Source organism: Eucyclogobius newberryi, unplaced genomic scaffold (assembly GCF_026437365.1).
Source record: "Eucyclogobius newberryi isolate DKJ021-1_F unplaced genomic scaffold, fEucNew1.0.hap1 SCAF_9, whole genome shotgun sequence".
Taxonomy (NCBI): Eukaryota; Metazoa; Chordata; class Actinopteri; order Gobiiformes; family Gobiidae; genus Eucyclogobius; species Eucyclogobius newberryi.
This window is the reverse complement of record NW_027316532.1, coordinates 29,799,255-29,815,768: the sequence shown is the minus strand read 5'-3', so window position 1 is coordinate 29,815,768 and position 16,514 is coordinate 29,799,255. Positions and strand designations below refer to the sequence as shown.

The 16,514-nt window shown below is 41.2% G+C and overlaps 1 protein-coding gene across 43 annotated transcripts in view; it reads right to left on the bottom strand.

Annotated features, from left to right (window-relative positions):
- Positions 1-15,737, bottom strand: part of adgrl2a (adhesion G protein-coupled receptor L2a) — a 118,094-nt gene extending 102,357 nt beyond the window's left edge. For 20 of the 43 annotated variants that reach the window (XM_072438958.1, XM_072438960.1, XM_072438975.1 and 17 more), the window contains exon 1: positions 15,430-15,728. The gene's annotated coding sequence lies outside the window, so the exon portion shown is untranslated. Of the gene's footprint in view, positions 1-15,429 lie in introns of all 43 variants that reach the window. The other 23 variants (XM_072438970.1, XM_072438974.1, XM_072438986.1 and 20 more) reach the window with 4 other exon arrangements.
- Positions 15,738-16,514: the final 777 nt, after the last annotated feature.

The window sequence follows — 16,514 nt, the reverse complement described above, 5'->3', positions numbered from 1 at the left end:
ATGTATTAAATTTAAATATATGTAAATAGTAGTCCGAAGGAGGCAATTGGCAAAATGAAAAAGGATGATTTAAACATTCAATTCATTGATTGAGAAAATATAATGATAATAATACTTAATTGAGTACATGTATTTCAATGAACTATGTGTACTAACTGTTCTTTAAAAAAATTATAGCGTACTTAAACAAATATAAAACAATGAGTTATTTTAGTCAAGACTTTATATTTTACTATATTTATTTATTCATTAATTTATATTTATTTACGTTGCACCGTATCGCCAAAGGAAGCATTGTTTGAATTTTGGTCACTAACAATAGCAAGACAAGTTTATATAAGGCAATGTGCTTTACACAAAAGGAAAAAGAGCATAAAATCACAAAACAGATAAAAACGTAAACAATCATTATGAAACGCATAAAACAGAAACGTCAATAAAATGACTTCTGATTCTAAATGTTTGGTTTTATAGCTTATACTTGAATCAGGGCATGCAAATTGATTGGTCCTGTTGTTTGGACATTTGTAGTTTTGCAGTGAAACAGAATTCCTTTGTTGAAGCGATTGAATCACATTTGGTTTCTATTGGGCTTTTGGACAAGAGCCTCATACATGAATTCATACGTACAGTACTACAGCATAAACCACCTCTTATCCATGTTTCTCTTCGCCATTTTGAGAGAAAAACTGAACTACCTGGGGAAGCGCAGCTCAGTGTCAGAACGCACAAGCTTAGCCGTGGAAGAAATATATTCCCAAAAGAGATTGTAGCTCCGTGCTTTGACAGTGCTGAAGATGTACAATTTGCAAGCGTAAATCTGAAAATTTGCAGAGCAGGGGGGGGGGGGGGCTGAGATTGGGCCTGAGATGGGATGAGCGCAGACCCCCGCCGAGTCAGATATGGGACAGGGACGAATCAGACGCTGACCTCACCACCGACGGGAAGATTGAGAGCGGCACAAGCCCAGAGAGGAGCTGAATGACACCCGACTAAACACCGTGACTGTGGGTGCCCCAAACACGGTCCCTGACCCCGGACAGAGGAATACCAGGTCACGCACATGTCGGCGGCGGCACAACAGCACGGCTAGACAAGACGACAGGAGGAATGGAGACAAGATTTGTGTCGCAGAGGGGCTCGGGAAACAGGTGGATGGTCAGAGTGCAAGCTTTAGGAAATAATTATTTTATGTTGTTTTTAATCTTGGATTGTTAAGGCAACAGTTTAAGCTTAATCTTTTGCAAAATAATGATAAGAAAAACAAAAGAATGATTGCAAAACAACTGCAAAAATAAGTACTGTTGAAAACTTACAAAAATGTCTGTATACATTTAGGCTCTTCACAAACTGTAGGATCTTTTGTTGAGAACTGGGAAGGAAAAAGTACTACAAAATGATCACAAATCACTCTGTTGGCCGTGGTCGTAATAGGAGTTTGAAAAGTGAGACTAGTTGTAGCATTTGCAGCTATAGCGTTACTTTCTATTTTTACAGTCTAAACTTGAAACTCAATTACCATGGTGTGATGATTTTTTTTTTTTTTTTTACTTAAGGAGCTTATTTGAGGAACTGGGAATTTTTTTTTAATTACACATTATAGTAAAAAGATACCATATGGAGTATGCATGTAGTTCCTAATATAGTCTAGGCTTAAAAAACAATCAAAGCAGATTAGTGGTATCAAAATAAACATGAGATCACACATATACAGATTTTAACATTTGGATAGTTTTAGAATGGATTTACATATAATAACTAATACAAGACCATTATTAAAGAGGTATCATTTTGTGAGGGGAATTACATTGTTGAAATAAAGATTGTCGTATCAAAATTGGTATCGAGTATCGAGCATTTTCTTCCATATCCACATCAATATCGATATTTGAAATGTTAGTATTGTGACACTCCCGAGCGCTTCAGACAGAAGTATGGAGCTGGGAGTGTGACGTGAGCCTGCAGTCCGTCATGGTTATAAGCTCTTACTGTTTGCACCATTTATCATTTTAATGAGGCACTCAATTAATCGATTAGACTACTCCCCACTGGTCCGGACATATGGCTTCTAAATAAAGCAATCACGAGACCTTGGAACACTCCGCCTCATCAATACATTTATGGGAACTAAAATGGAAGTGTTGTAGGGAAACTCCCTGCATGAAAGAATTGTTATTTTTTATTTTTTTTTATCACAGCTTCTTGGAGAATGTCCAAATTTGAATATGTTAATTTAAGAAAAATCTTATTACAGTAATTTTTCAAACTCTCCCAGTGCACTGAGTGATACACTGCCCTTCGCCTGAAAATATATTGAATCCATATTGCTATAATCACGTTAGCGGTGCAACCAAATCCTATTACGGCAAAAGATATCTACACCTGTCTGTCCGTATGGATTATAGCCAAATGATTCGCCACCGTAACAAAGTTTTAATACAGGTTCCATACATTTATACTTGTAATTTTGATGTTATACCGGGGAAGTGAAGTGGATTATCTCGAATGAAATTTCAAAATGTCATTTCCACTTGCCGATAGCACAAAACTATTCCTTTCAGGCCGGTCGGCGATAAGAGTGATTCAGCCAGGACTGGTAAACGGTGTCTTTGCCAAACGTTCCCCCGCTTAAGAATTAATGGGCTGACATTAATACAGCAAGATACATAGAAAGGTCAGGAATACGAGCCTCACTATTATATGGGTATCTCGCGGTGATAGTGGCTGTCAATCAAAACCCAAGAAGTCCTTGACATGGTATTGTTCACCTTGGGATTCCGTCCGTGCAGTGTGTGCAACGCAAACCACGCCGTGTTCGCCGAGCCAAACCAATTAGCATGTGCGCAGAAATACTTTGAAGGGTTGTCGCTACGGGGGTACGTCAACATTAAGGGGCACCATTAACTGAGTATGTGTTATTTATCCTGGGCAGTTTGTTATAGCCAATTTAGTCCGGACATGTTGCGCTTTTTACAGCTCCAAACTGTCATAATAGCAAGTATTTTATGTAAAACTAATGTGATGAAAAGAAGGAAACCAAAACATAAACATATCTACAGTTTCAGTTGTCACGGCAACAGGGTGAAACGAAATATGTCAAAATTTACAAGTTGGTGTAAACAAGACTCAGCTGGGGTCAGAGCTCTGGAGTTTGCGTGTGTGTTTATTTGACGGTGCGACAAAAAGCAGCTTTCGTGACCCAACGAGCGGTCGAAAGAAACGTCTTTGTCATTTTTCAGACACGCACTCACCAAGTATTTTGTAATGGAAGGTGGGCGTGTTATTGAGATGAAGATAAGACACACAAAAAATAATTGGATGAAATGTGTGTGAAGAAATGTTGAATATTCTATTTCTCAAGTTTGGGACCAGCTTTATGAAATTAAAATTTCTAAATGACAAAGACAATGTTCATGTGACAAAAGCAGCCAGATTAAAACTGTACTTTACATTTTAATGTGTTTTTTGGACTATAAATCAAATAAAAATACATACAATTGCTTCTAAACCTCTAAAGGTTCTTACAATTTTGTTGTGAATTACATTGACAAATATTCTGAATTTTCACATAAAAGGTTTAAGTAAAGAAAAAAAAATCATATTAAATGCGGTACTCAAAGCTTCAAAATCTTCAGTTTGCTTTTACTTTAATGCTGCATTTTCATTATGTATACATTTGTTCAAGGTCACTATTGAAGAACATTTAAACTAAGAAGCTTTCTACAAATCTTTTATAAATATTCTAAGGCTGAGAACACATGCGGTGCACTTCAGGAGCATTATGGATATTTTAACTTTTCAACAGAGAAGTTTTTTGCAGATTAGAGGCATTGTGCATTATGTGGTGACCTTGGCTCAGTGACTAATTGGGGCTTTTAACCTTTTTGTGGCTCAGAGCAAAAAAACAACCAAAATAAGACAGACCACATAATCTCAGCACGGACCAAAATAGCAAACAGCATTTAGGACCTCATCCTTACTGCAGAGGCACTACTGTATCCTCCTTTACCCGGGCACATTCCTGTTCCTGTGATGTTGTGTCTGTTTCCTATCCATAAGACGGCACGGACGCCTTCGTCAGACGGAGACGCTGCATGTCAAGCTACAGCGAGCGAAGGCGGGGCTAAGGCGGGGCTAAGGCGGGGCATAAGTGTGTTTACTTTATTAAAATCCCCATTAGCTCCTGACAGACCAGTTGCTATTCTTCCTGGTGTCACCACAAATGCATTACATACATTTTTATATATATTCCACCCACTCACCACACACACACACACACACACACACACCCGCACACACACACACACAAACACACACACACCCGCACACACACACACACAAACACACACACACCCGCACGCACACACACACACACACAAACACACACACACACACACCCGCACACACACACACACACACACAAACACACACACACACACACCCGCACACACACACACACACACCCGCACGCACACACACACACCCGCACGCACACACACACACACACAAACACACACACACACACACACCCGCACACACACACACACACACACACAAACACACACACACACACACCCGCACACACACACACACACACCCGCACGCACACACACACACCCGCACGCACACACACACACACACAAACACACACACACACACACACCCGCACACACACACACACACACACAAACACACACACACACACACCCGCACACACACACACACACACCCGCACGCACACACACACACCCGCACGCACACACACACACACACACACACACCCTCCTCGCTCAGTCACAAACGTTCACGCACTACTGTCGTCACAGGTAACGCTGCTGGTTCGAAGGTCGCTTGGCTTTTTGTCTGATAATTTTTGTGATATTTGAAATTGTATGACAAATTTTAGGTAATTAAACAGTAATTACCCAAAATATTATTACATTCTGAAAGATTTGCCCTTTTTTGTATTTGTATTTTTGCATTTATATTAGTGTTGTTAAAATACCAACTACGGGATGGATTTAATATGAATTTTGATACATTTCCTCAAATCTAGTTATGATATTAGATTTAGTATCACTTAGTATCTTGGTATACAATAAACTTAGTATGATTTTCTATACTTTTGACAACCCTAATTCAAATATTCAAAATCAGTTAAATTCTATGTGACTCAATTCAATTTTCAATACAATTCAATTTTTTTTTTTTAACACCCAAAATCACAACCGTGTTTGCCTTAAAGGGCTGTCATTTCCTTATGCAATTTTGCCAAAATTCAACTGTATAGTATCCATTATTCTAAAGTGTTACAGGAAAAAAAATAAAGCATAATCAACGTTACACAACACATGACTGCACCAAGATACAAGTCTTACAAAGGACAAGCTTTTTAACACCACACGTATCCACCACACAACTGTAACAAACTCATTTAAGTCACTTTTAATGCTGAGGCTGTATCAGATTTCCTGGCGTGGTCTCGGTGTCACTGTTCCACACACCTCTCACTGTGAAAGAGAGAGGACAGTTTGGGGGCTGCGCCTTCTTCCCCGCACAGTTCATTAGCATAACATCAGCACAGTGTGGGGGATTGTGATGCAAACCAGCTCAGATTGGGCCACCCCCCTTGCTTTAATACCTAAACATGCTGTAGGATCTCGCTGTCGTGGAGAGTGAGCGATAGAAGCAAACGCGTCGAAACTTTGCGGATCATTTTGCAAACTTGTACTTCCTCTTGGGTTATGGTTATTAGAACAAATATCAACTCTTAACTGTATAATGTACGTGTAGAGGCAGATTACTGTACAAAGTGTAGAGGTAGATTACAGTGTTTGTGTGCTGCTGGTTATGGATGGGCATCTGATGTAAAGGGCACATAGATTTCATGTGCTGAAGAACAGAATACATCATGAAATGTAGATTTATTAGCAATATATGTTATGCAGAAGGTGGTGTAGAATTATAAAGCATTAGTATTTTGTAGTTGTGATGCAAACGATTTATTTATAACCTAGCGTTGTCACAATATTAACATTTTAAACTTGACTTTGATTCAAAAGAAAAGTCTAAAAAACAATGTTGACACCAGAATGACAATTAAATTTAAAAAATAAACCACTTCAACGTCATTCTGTTATGTGTGTATTAACGTTGTCACCAAACACAAAAGTATGACACTAAGTTATGGGCCTGGTACAGTACTTGACACCAATTTTGATACCACAATCATAACATTTATTTATTTTTTACACATTTTCAACACGATATAATAGCACTTTATGTGGTCCTAGTCACTACTGCTTTTTTAATCAACACGAGTATCTACTTCCGATACTACTTTTATTATCGATCACTGTTTGATTTTCAATGCTTTTGACGACCCAAGCTTCACCAATTTTCATTTTGATTAGAATGCGGTTATGGCTTTACATTTTTGACAGTCCAAATGTAAACTCGGTCAGACACAATGCACTGCCCGATGCTGCGAACACACAGCCCAAAAACCCGGGGAGTTCGGCTCTGGTTGCAAAGACGGCAAAAACAATGGCACTTATTTGGCAAACGTCTTCCTCCACAAAAGTATTATTTAACAAGAATGTGTCCAGCATTCTGCCGATGATTAAAAAATATGGAAATGGTTCAGGTGGCTTACGTTATCGTCCCCGGCCACCCACGGCAGGACGGCAGATAGGGCAATCGCTGCGCCGCCACCTTGTGTATGTTTAATATGTGTTTGCTCTTTGGCGATAACAAAAGGAAGGAGAGTCAGGCAGGGGGGGAAATCGGGCTAGCTTTTCTCTTCCTCTCTCTCCTTGTCCCTGGACCAAAGTCAAATAATCTAAAAAAAAAAAAAGAAAAACACAAGGAGAGGCGCAGATAGGAGCAACTGTCAAAACTGTCTGCGATAAAACATTGGCCGGTAAATTATCTCGCTGTTATGGGGGCCCCTGTTTTGAATACCAAAGGGATTCAAAATTCCCAAACAAACCCGGAAAAGGTTGACCAATTTTGTTCACTCCTGAGCTGAAAGTGTGTAGACTTACAGGTCACACTTTTGAACTGGCGCATGTGTAAAGCGGTCGTTTCCCCCCTCCACAAACCCGCCAAAGTGTAATTGCGACTGCTACGATATGAAAGATAATGAGAAAAGTAAGCGACTGGCGATGAATAAGAAGTGAGTGCGAAGTAAAGGCTTTGCTCTGACAAGGACGTGTGCTATTTAGGTTTTTTTTTTTCCAGTGAGGAGCAACAAGACGGGGCTAAAGTGAGAAACAAAGCGGAGGAGAAAACGTGATGAATATTGTCCTGGCGTAACCCGGGAATGGAAGGACTTGAAATTCAACAAGCGCTTTTGTACAGGACGTATCATGTTCCGTTTTGATGGCTACGGTGAAATTATGAAGAGCAAATAAGACAGTTTTAATTAGTATGTGGTAAAAAAAACAGACAAAATATATGTAATATGCGGCTAATTAGACTATCAATTACACTGATGGTGTTATTACTTTTGCCGAGCTGTGATATGGTTTTGGACCAACAAAATCTTACGGCTGGATATTAGAAAATGAAGAAAAATAGGCATACTAACAGAAACTGGCGGTGTATCTTCGGTCATGCGGAGATGTTTTCGTCTGTCAACTTATTTATTTTTTTACGACTCATCCGCTGTGTTAATTAGTACTTGTCTGGGGCTATTACCGCATGCCCTAGTTGTATGAATTGGATTGTGAAAGCTCCATTACACACATGGCCTGCACACAAAATATCTACATTGGCAAAACGTCAAACTTGACACAAATTGTCTTTTAAAAATCAGAAAGGATCAAAATAAAAGGCAGAAAGTTGTGGGCGCTAAGGGTCATTTCGGGTGAGTGAACAATGCCAGGGTTTCTTTTTACATTTATTTATTTTTTCTTTATATTGTTTGAATTTTCTTTGATTATTATTATTATTATTTGCATTTATTTGTATTATTTTATTTTCCCTTTTTTTGGGTCCCACCCTCATGTTGGTGTTCTGAACTGTATATTTCACAAAATGGATTCGTAAAAAAGAGGTAAAGCGTACATTGTAAGAGCAGATTACTTCATAACATGTAAACCACATATTGAAAAGCAGATTTAGCCTGTATTCCCTCCTGAACAGTTTTGAAGCTGCAGTTTTGAGCTCTTGGGTTTGAAATTGTCACAGTTGTGGGAGTCACATCGTGTCCCTTCAGTCCAGACCCAGAAGTAATCAGCTCAGGCTTGATGACCAAAATTCCACTGGGTCCAACTTTTTACAGCTTTTGTCCTTTTTGACAGCTCTCTCTCCACTTTCTGTGTCCACACTTCCATCAGCGACCACCGAACAGCCACTACACAAGCAGAGCTGCTGCAGCTGAGGCTGAAGATGAAATGTACGGCCCGGTATGGAAGCTGTGCTCCAGAAGCCACGCCTGTTTCTCACTGTTCTTTTATCTGTCATTTCACCCTATGACGATGTATCATTGATTGATGTGTAAAAGACACACTCATGTTACACTGAATTCTGCTAATTTTCTCAATGAAAATACAGTCTTTAAATAGTTATATAAATGCAAGTTCAACTTTTTATGAATAAAAAAATATTCTAATACGATGAGTTTGGTGTAATTTTAAAAAAAAAATCGAATTTTATATTTTGCAATTCAAATGCAATTACTGGTTTTAGGGGAGGTTTATGAGAGCCAAACCCCAAACAAAATTAACAATAATTACAAGGTCCTCACTAAATCATTTGATTTCAAAGGATTTTTTTTCATAGATAAACAAAAGTATTTATAACTGATGAGCTATTCAGCAGATCCATAATTTCTATCATAAAATTACCAAAAACTATTTTTTAAAGTAAAAAATAGGGTGATACACAAATGTCTGAAGACAATCTAAAAAGGGTTAGAACAGGAACAGGCCACACCAATGGAGAAGAATACAGCAGGAGACTGAGACAGAGAGAAACCTGCAGCTTTGTGGTTCAAGTTCAATCTGAGGAAGTGTAAAAGTGACCAAAACCCAAATGAGAAGTGCTGAATTCCTCCATTCTTTAGGGATAAAATAATGAATATCTTCGGTATAAATGAAAAATGGCGGTAGAATGTGATGATTTTCAGCATTTGGATTTTTGTCATATACAAGTGAATAATTTGACATGTTTCTGGCAAACAAAGTGACTTATGAGCAGTATTTAAAATGCTCATTCCTTAACTCCACTCACAGGAGTGGAGGAGGAGTTGGATCCAAAAGGCGGTAGCGACTGCCAGGCCTGGCACAGCTGTACAATCAGAGCTGTGCGGAGAGTCAGTGGCCACTGTCGCTCAATCTGCCCTGTGCATTAATCCACGCTGTCTGGATTCCTACAACAAATACACCTCTGCCCAGCACTTTTCACGAGCAGGATTTGGCCTTGTATGTTTCCTGAAATAATTGCATTAAAATAAACCACTTTCCCAGATCTGAACAGGTGAGACGTGAACTATTGCTTTCCGTAAAACAATTCTACAGACATTTTACCCACAGACATGAAAAGGATTGATGAATATGTTCACCTAAACTGCACCGGCATTACCAACTTCAAACATCACAGCCACAGCATCTAAAGGTGTCTGCTGAGCTAGTGACCTTCAAAATTACACCGAGCCTTACAGACCAACATTTTTAACATCTCCGTCTATCTGACATTTCCGAGAAGTTTTCCCAGGCAGCTCTTGTGCAGTTGACCCGCGCGCCAAACGTTGCCTGTGGCTTGTCGCGAGCACAAGAGTGATGCGCTTCCATGGGCTGCGGAGGGGGCTCGTGTACAGAGCCGGCAGCAGCAGGTGCAGCAGTGACGGTCACCGTGACGATGCCAAGACTAGCCCCGCACTGTAGTTGAGATGAGGTCCACACTCCACACATGCTCAGCTTTAGTGGACCACGGAAACAACGCATCTCTGTCAGGAACTACTCTTACAAGGGCACTCACACCAACAATCCGGTACCAAATAGGCCTGTCATTATAACAATGTATTTTTTTTTTTTTTTTTAAGTGCAATTTATAGCTACAGAAAATATCACAATAAACGTACAACAAAAATAACACAACTTTCCCCACCAGTGCAGAGAAAAGGAACACGCGATAAATATTGGGTTCCAAAATATATTGTTCCAGCTATGATTTTATGGAAGTCGATACAAACTCATTTGTGGCAGGCCTAGTATCAAACAAGGAGAAAAAGACATTCAGCCAAATATCATTGTCAAATATTCTACCGACGTATCGCAATGAGTTCCAAATGTTATAGTTTTAAAGCCATTTTCAGGCGAGTTTAATCATCATTGCTACAAGCGATTTCACTGTTGTCAAAACACAATTTGCGGTAATTACTGAGGTTTTCTGGGGGATTTTTTTGCACATGCTCTCAAAAAAAACTGCTCAACCCCTATGCACAACGTAAACAGACATGCAAAGCGGTCCGGCATGCAACGCTATGAGCCAAAAGTCACTCCGCAAAGTCTCAGAAAGCAAACCTGTTTTTCTTCCGTTTCTCACAGCCCATCAAAGTGTCCACACTCCGCGGTGTTTTAGCACAATTCCTCTGGAGTGCTAGAGATCTGATAATACCACTATTGTTTTCCTGTAAAGCACCGAGTCTCTTGTACAATTACTGGAAGGAGCTTCGACGAGGGCAGTTAAATCATTTGCAGAGACATTATCTACGCAGAGAGGGGAGCGAGAGGGGGGGAGGAGGGGGCAGACGAGGAGAGGGAACACATAGGGTCTCAAAAACTTTAGGAAACATTTTTTGGAAGACCACACACGGAGGTTAGAACTCAGATAAAAAGCAGTGTGATCCAGGAGTCACTGCAGGAAATTAATAGACTAATACACTCCTCTGTTTCTGTGCCAAAACCCACATAGTCTCGTAAATTGTTTTCATTACAGGTGATGATGGATACGTATGTAAATGAGCACAATCTACAGCAGCTTTACGCACCGCCACAAACTTGCTTCGGCCAGATCTCTGTCACACAAAACCCCAAAGTCAAAGTCTGTCAGCGTGAACAATCATTAAGAGATAATTTGATTGTTTTTTCAAACCGCGCCCGTGTTTGATGTCTCCGGAATGCCAGCGATTCAACAGACAATTATTTTGTTGATTAGCTTGGTTTTTTAGCGACTTCCCATGCCTGTGATATTCCTCTGAAAGTCCCAGACCAGACGCTCAACTCCATCTGACTTGGCAGCGGTCTTGCAAGAACAAAGCTTTCACACTCCCAACTAAATACTGTACAATAGAACGGCAGTTACAGGGATGCACCAAGCCAAAGGAACTCAGAGGATAATTAGCCCAGAATATACAGAATGTGTCATATGGAAAGCATATGATAGATTTTCAAGTGGAATCAGATTAATGTCGTTGTCTCTCGTGTTTTGACACTAAGTTTACGAAGTGTGTCTGTGGCCGCTAATAATGGGTTGTATAATTTTATACGTTGTACATCATCTTACATTTATTGTACAAATGGAGCTACACTTGAAGAATTAAACGCATTAAATTACTATAAAATGTCTGAAATTATACATTAAAGGTGAGCTATAGTGATAGAAATGTATATGTTGACATTTTTGTCAGGCGATATGTCACTCCAACAGAAATGTGTTAAACCGTGTCTTTAAACATAGTTGAGGTTTAATTATCGAACAAATGTGAAATGCCATTGAAAAGTTAATACAAAATGTATAGAAAAGTGCAGAAAGTTTGCACTTTTTCCCCCTTCAAACTTTAAACGATAAACTCAACATTAAAATGTTAATCGTCAAAGCCAAAACAACATTCACAGCCTATTTCCTGTATTAATGCTCAATACACAAATAGGATACACAGTTTAAAATATGTTTTAAATGAAATATCCTTTCTGCCCCTGTATGATGGGACATATCACTGTGGCATGTTTGCCCACACCATGCCTAAATAACCGGCCTGCCTTGTTAGAGAAGGGGCTTTTAAGTGTGAATGTGCAGCGCGCTCCTATAATCCAGCCGAGACGCGAGTGCTTCCCCTGGCAGACGTACGCAGATCCCCCCTTCTTGTGCATGCTGCCTGTGTGCACGAGACAGGCCTCGCTCTCCCTGCTATGGCATAGCCGCAATAACTGCAGTTTGCTCACCGCCTCTCCTCCAGGTTCTCCTCTGTCACACACAAATTGAGTATTTTCTACCAGTGTTGCAGCTGTGCACAGATAAGAACAAGACATGCTCATGTATAGGGCAACCAAAGGCGGGGTCGATGTGCGAGTGTGTGCCTATAGTTTAAATTACATTTGAAAAGCATTGGAGTCGCGACACAAAGCATGTGTATAAATGTGTGCAAATATAAGTTCTCAAAGGGAAATATGTACATATTTTTTGTAATTAAAATAAAATGCCAGAAAATAATTTTGGTCTCTATTTTTTCAGTGTATGTTTTCATTAGCAGAATATGCTCACCCCATGTAGGACACACTCAGTGTGTGACGTAAATACGGAAGATGCAATCGGAAACCAGGTTAACATGTTACACAGCAAGTTATTTTATAATCAGGCCCAGCACTTTTTACAACCAAGTTCTGCACTTTGCACTTGCTTTTCTCATGGCCTTTTTTAGAGGCAAATGAATTGAATGAGGCAATGGAAAAGAGATGCCAGATAAGCTCAGTGGAGCTGCCACTTAAACGCTGCAGAGAGCTACACGAGAGCCATCGCCTAATATCCATGTTGTTCCTTGTCACAAGAGTTTGAATTGACCCTTACTCCCCTCCGCCCGTGTCCTTGCTGTGTAATTTGCTCCTCGAAAATTATTTAGGCAAGCAGAAAGTTTCACCTGCCATTTCAGGGGCACCGAATCCCCTGCTGCACCAGGGGCCTTTGGCAAGTGGAAACAAATGTTCTACAAAATGGAAGGGAAGAAAACACACCATGTACAGTTTCTTCTTTCTTTTTTTTTTTTGGTCATCACTAATTGTAAAATAAAACGAGTCATGAAAGAGCACGTATTGTGGACCACCACTGCCTGCATGTCAGCCTACGTAAAATGTACCCTCACTTATTTTACAGCCTTGTTTAGTCCCTTAAACAGTGTGCACTTATCTGCACAGTATGGCTCCATGCTGCTGCTTTAGCGACAGAATAGATTACATCCGAAAACAACAAGAAACAATTTACACGGTAAATAAGCTATGGAATGTAAATTGAATCGCCTTCACAGTACAGTGCAATCCCACTTCCTCGCCCATACACACGCCTATCACTAGCCGTGAATATGCTAGCACAGTAGTGTATGAATTACATATTGATCCCACAAAGACAAGTACGACTCAGAGAAAGAAAGCACAACACAGCCCTCCGTTTGGGTCACTACAGGCTCAAACAATCCTTTCAGTCACAGCACAACCTTTACACCAGTCATATGGAATCGCCGCTCAAGACAAAGACAACAGGCTGCTATCGGAGCCCGTGGCACCACAATACAGCTTGCAACATGGCACTACGCGGCCACAGCAGCTCCACACAAAAGAAAATGTAGTAGCGGTTTGGTATTATTTAAAATGGGCTAATTAACGATCATGCTGTGTTGTCTAGTCTGTGCACAAGCTCCTGCTGGAAGAGGGAAATACGAAGCAACAGTGGGTAATATCGCAAATTTTGATGTGTTCACACCTTCTCAGTCATTCACACTCACTATCTTAAGAGTGCCATGTGCTGCCAGAGTGTGATATGAAGAGTTGAGAATGGAGTGATACATGTACGCCGCACACCACTCCATCTCCCCTATTCCAGCTCTGTATAGGATTGTGCTATATTGATTTGCTTGTAGAGATGAAGCAAAGAGAAGAAATTCAGTACTCTGGCAGATCAAGAAGCTTCGGTTCGCTTTGAAACCGGACGCACTTCCATTAAAATGAGTCAAGCAAAAAAATAGTATTTGCAATTGCAATGGCTTTTTAGAGACAAAAAAAAATGTATTTCGGTAGTTAATTAAAAAGTGGGTATTAACCAATAATGCGCCCACACCTGTTATAACAATTGGACTACTGCTTACACTGGAGGTGCATGTTTTTCATGTCAGGTTTTTCACAGTAAAAGAGAAGAGCATTTTTTTTTTTGCCAAACCCTGTATCTCCACAAACAAGATGTCACAGCGAAAGCAAACCCAAAAGCTCACACGACCTTTATCCAGGGCTTAAACCAAGTCGCAAATACACTGACTCCCATTGAACAAGTCCTCTGACCTCTTTCGTATGCTAATACTTCTCTGCAACAGGAATTTTGCTCTCATTCGAAACGTCTTACATGCCCAAATAAAACTCAGATTAGCCCCAAAATAAAATGGTAGCTTAATTTAGCAAGAGGATCCTGATACCACAATTCTTACACTCACTACATGCTTTAAATTTCAAGGGGCTGTTTAATAGATGCCAATAGGGGCTTAGGTGAATACATGCTTTGTTATGTATATTGAAGGGAAATAAAAGCTCCTCGTTTCTCTTAGTTTAAATAGTCTTCTTATAGTGTACGTGATCATGGGCACCCAGAATTATTCCTCAATGGAGAATAATCTTTCCAATGTAACAAAAGGCACGAGGGGGGGAGGTTCAGCGCAATGCAAACCTGTTTGAGCTGAACCCCGCCGGAGTCAGAGGGAGCCGAGGACGCGCGCAGTCCCGTAAAGCGCGGCTGGTGCGTAAAAGCCTCTACTTGTGCGTGCGTTGCCTTTGCTGCTGCAGATGCTTTTTGGAAGTGCCAGACGTGAATAATAAATGTCGAGTAAAATTATCAAATTTTCTTGCACTTTGCACTTTTACGCGACTGTTTCATTTTCTCTGCGCGTAAAGACCGGCGTGTGCCCCCCAGCTTCAACTTTAAGTGCCCGAGCTGCTATAATAAAGGACTAAATCGCGTCTCCAGTCATTCCAGTGTGGATTCCTGTGTTGAGGAGCGAGCGGTGCATTTAAAAACTCCAAAAGCGCCCAGTAAAGTTCTTAAAAAAGGAACAGTTAATTGGCCCCTTCGCGTGTTCTGGTTCAAATCACGTCAATACGATGTTGGATTTCTCCCTCGCAAGCCACATTCACACGATTTTTAATAGTTTCCATTCATCCAAAGTCGGCAGTAGCACGTATCAATCCACATCTGGTTATGTTTTGATTAACAATTTTTCAATTAGCAACGCTGCCGGTGGAGTAATTTTAAAAGACTACAAACACGCCTAACATCAATGTAAATCTGGATTTAATTGCATTTAGTGAGAATGCGGTCGTTTACAATGCAACGTGGGCCACTTAACAGCTCATTTCCGAATGTTCCCCGTTATTATTAGTATTACTACAGTCGACCCACAAAGTTGCAGCTCATTTGCGTGAGGAGATCGGTAAAAGTCAGTGCACTCACCGTGTAAGAAAGTTGAGAAACCAAAGCGAGTTGAGATGCAAGTGAAGAAATAGTGCACATTTCAGACAAGAGCCGCGGTCAGTGAAGTCCAGTGCGGCGCAGAGCGGATGAATCAGGCATGATCCCAGCTCGGATGTGGGACACCGGCTTGAGGATTATTATTATTTTTTGGGGTGGGGGGTGGGGTACACTTAAGAGTCGTTTTGTGCCCCTCGCAGTCCGCACGTTTCCCCGCGTCGGACCCACACTTCCATGGCAACACTCAAATAGAAGTCCGTCTATAATTGCGCGCCTCAGCGGCTCTCCATCCACTCTCCCGTGCAAGTGCAACGTGCGCCTCCAGTGCCAGCAGTGACCGCGCACAGTGACTGGACGTGGTCAAGAGAGAGAGGAGATTTTTTTTGTTTTCTTCTTCTTCTTTTCTTTCTTCCTTTCTTCTTCTTCCTCTGGTCAATGCAAAAAAAATGGTCAGTTCTGCCTTTTCCCCCCCGCGCGCCCTTGCCCTTCTTCTGTCCCTCTACGTGCGTAAAGTTAGTTTGGCGATCGCGTGTTGCTCAGAGATGATCCCCGCTCGCTCGCACCGTCCGGCTGAGACACTTGGTGGGAGCAGTGGCTGTTGGAGGGGCTTCCAGTAAACAGCACCGGAGCAGCGGCGGAGCGCGGGGCAGGCTGCCGTCTGCGCGAGCCGTCTGAGCGGAGGCGCGCGCGAAAACCCGGCACGGAGCGGAGGCGCGTCACCCGGACTGGCGAGGAGGACGACGACGGCGCGCGCGTGCGTAGCGTAGCGTCACGCGCAAGTTGCAAGAAAGTCAGTCCAGACCGGTAGATCCACGGCGCAGACTCTGTAAAAGTCACGGTGTGTAATGTCTGGTTATGTGGGTTATCTTTTTCCACTGCTCTGTTTATTCATGCTTTGGCTTTTGTCCCGGGAAGTCCAGCCCATTCAGCCAATGACAAGAGGGTTTTATTCTACTGTAATACTACCAAGCATCAATCAGAATCTACAGACAGACTTTCTTTTTTAACCCTGGCTCTGACTGGCCCCCACAGGATAACACTCCCGCTACCAGCAGCAGCAGCAGCTT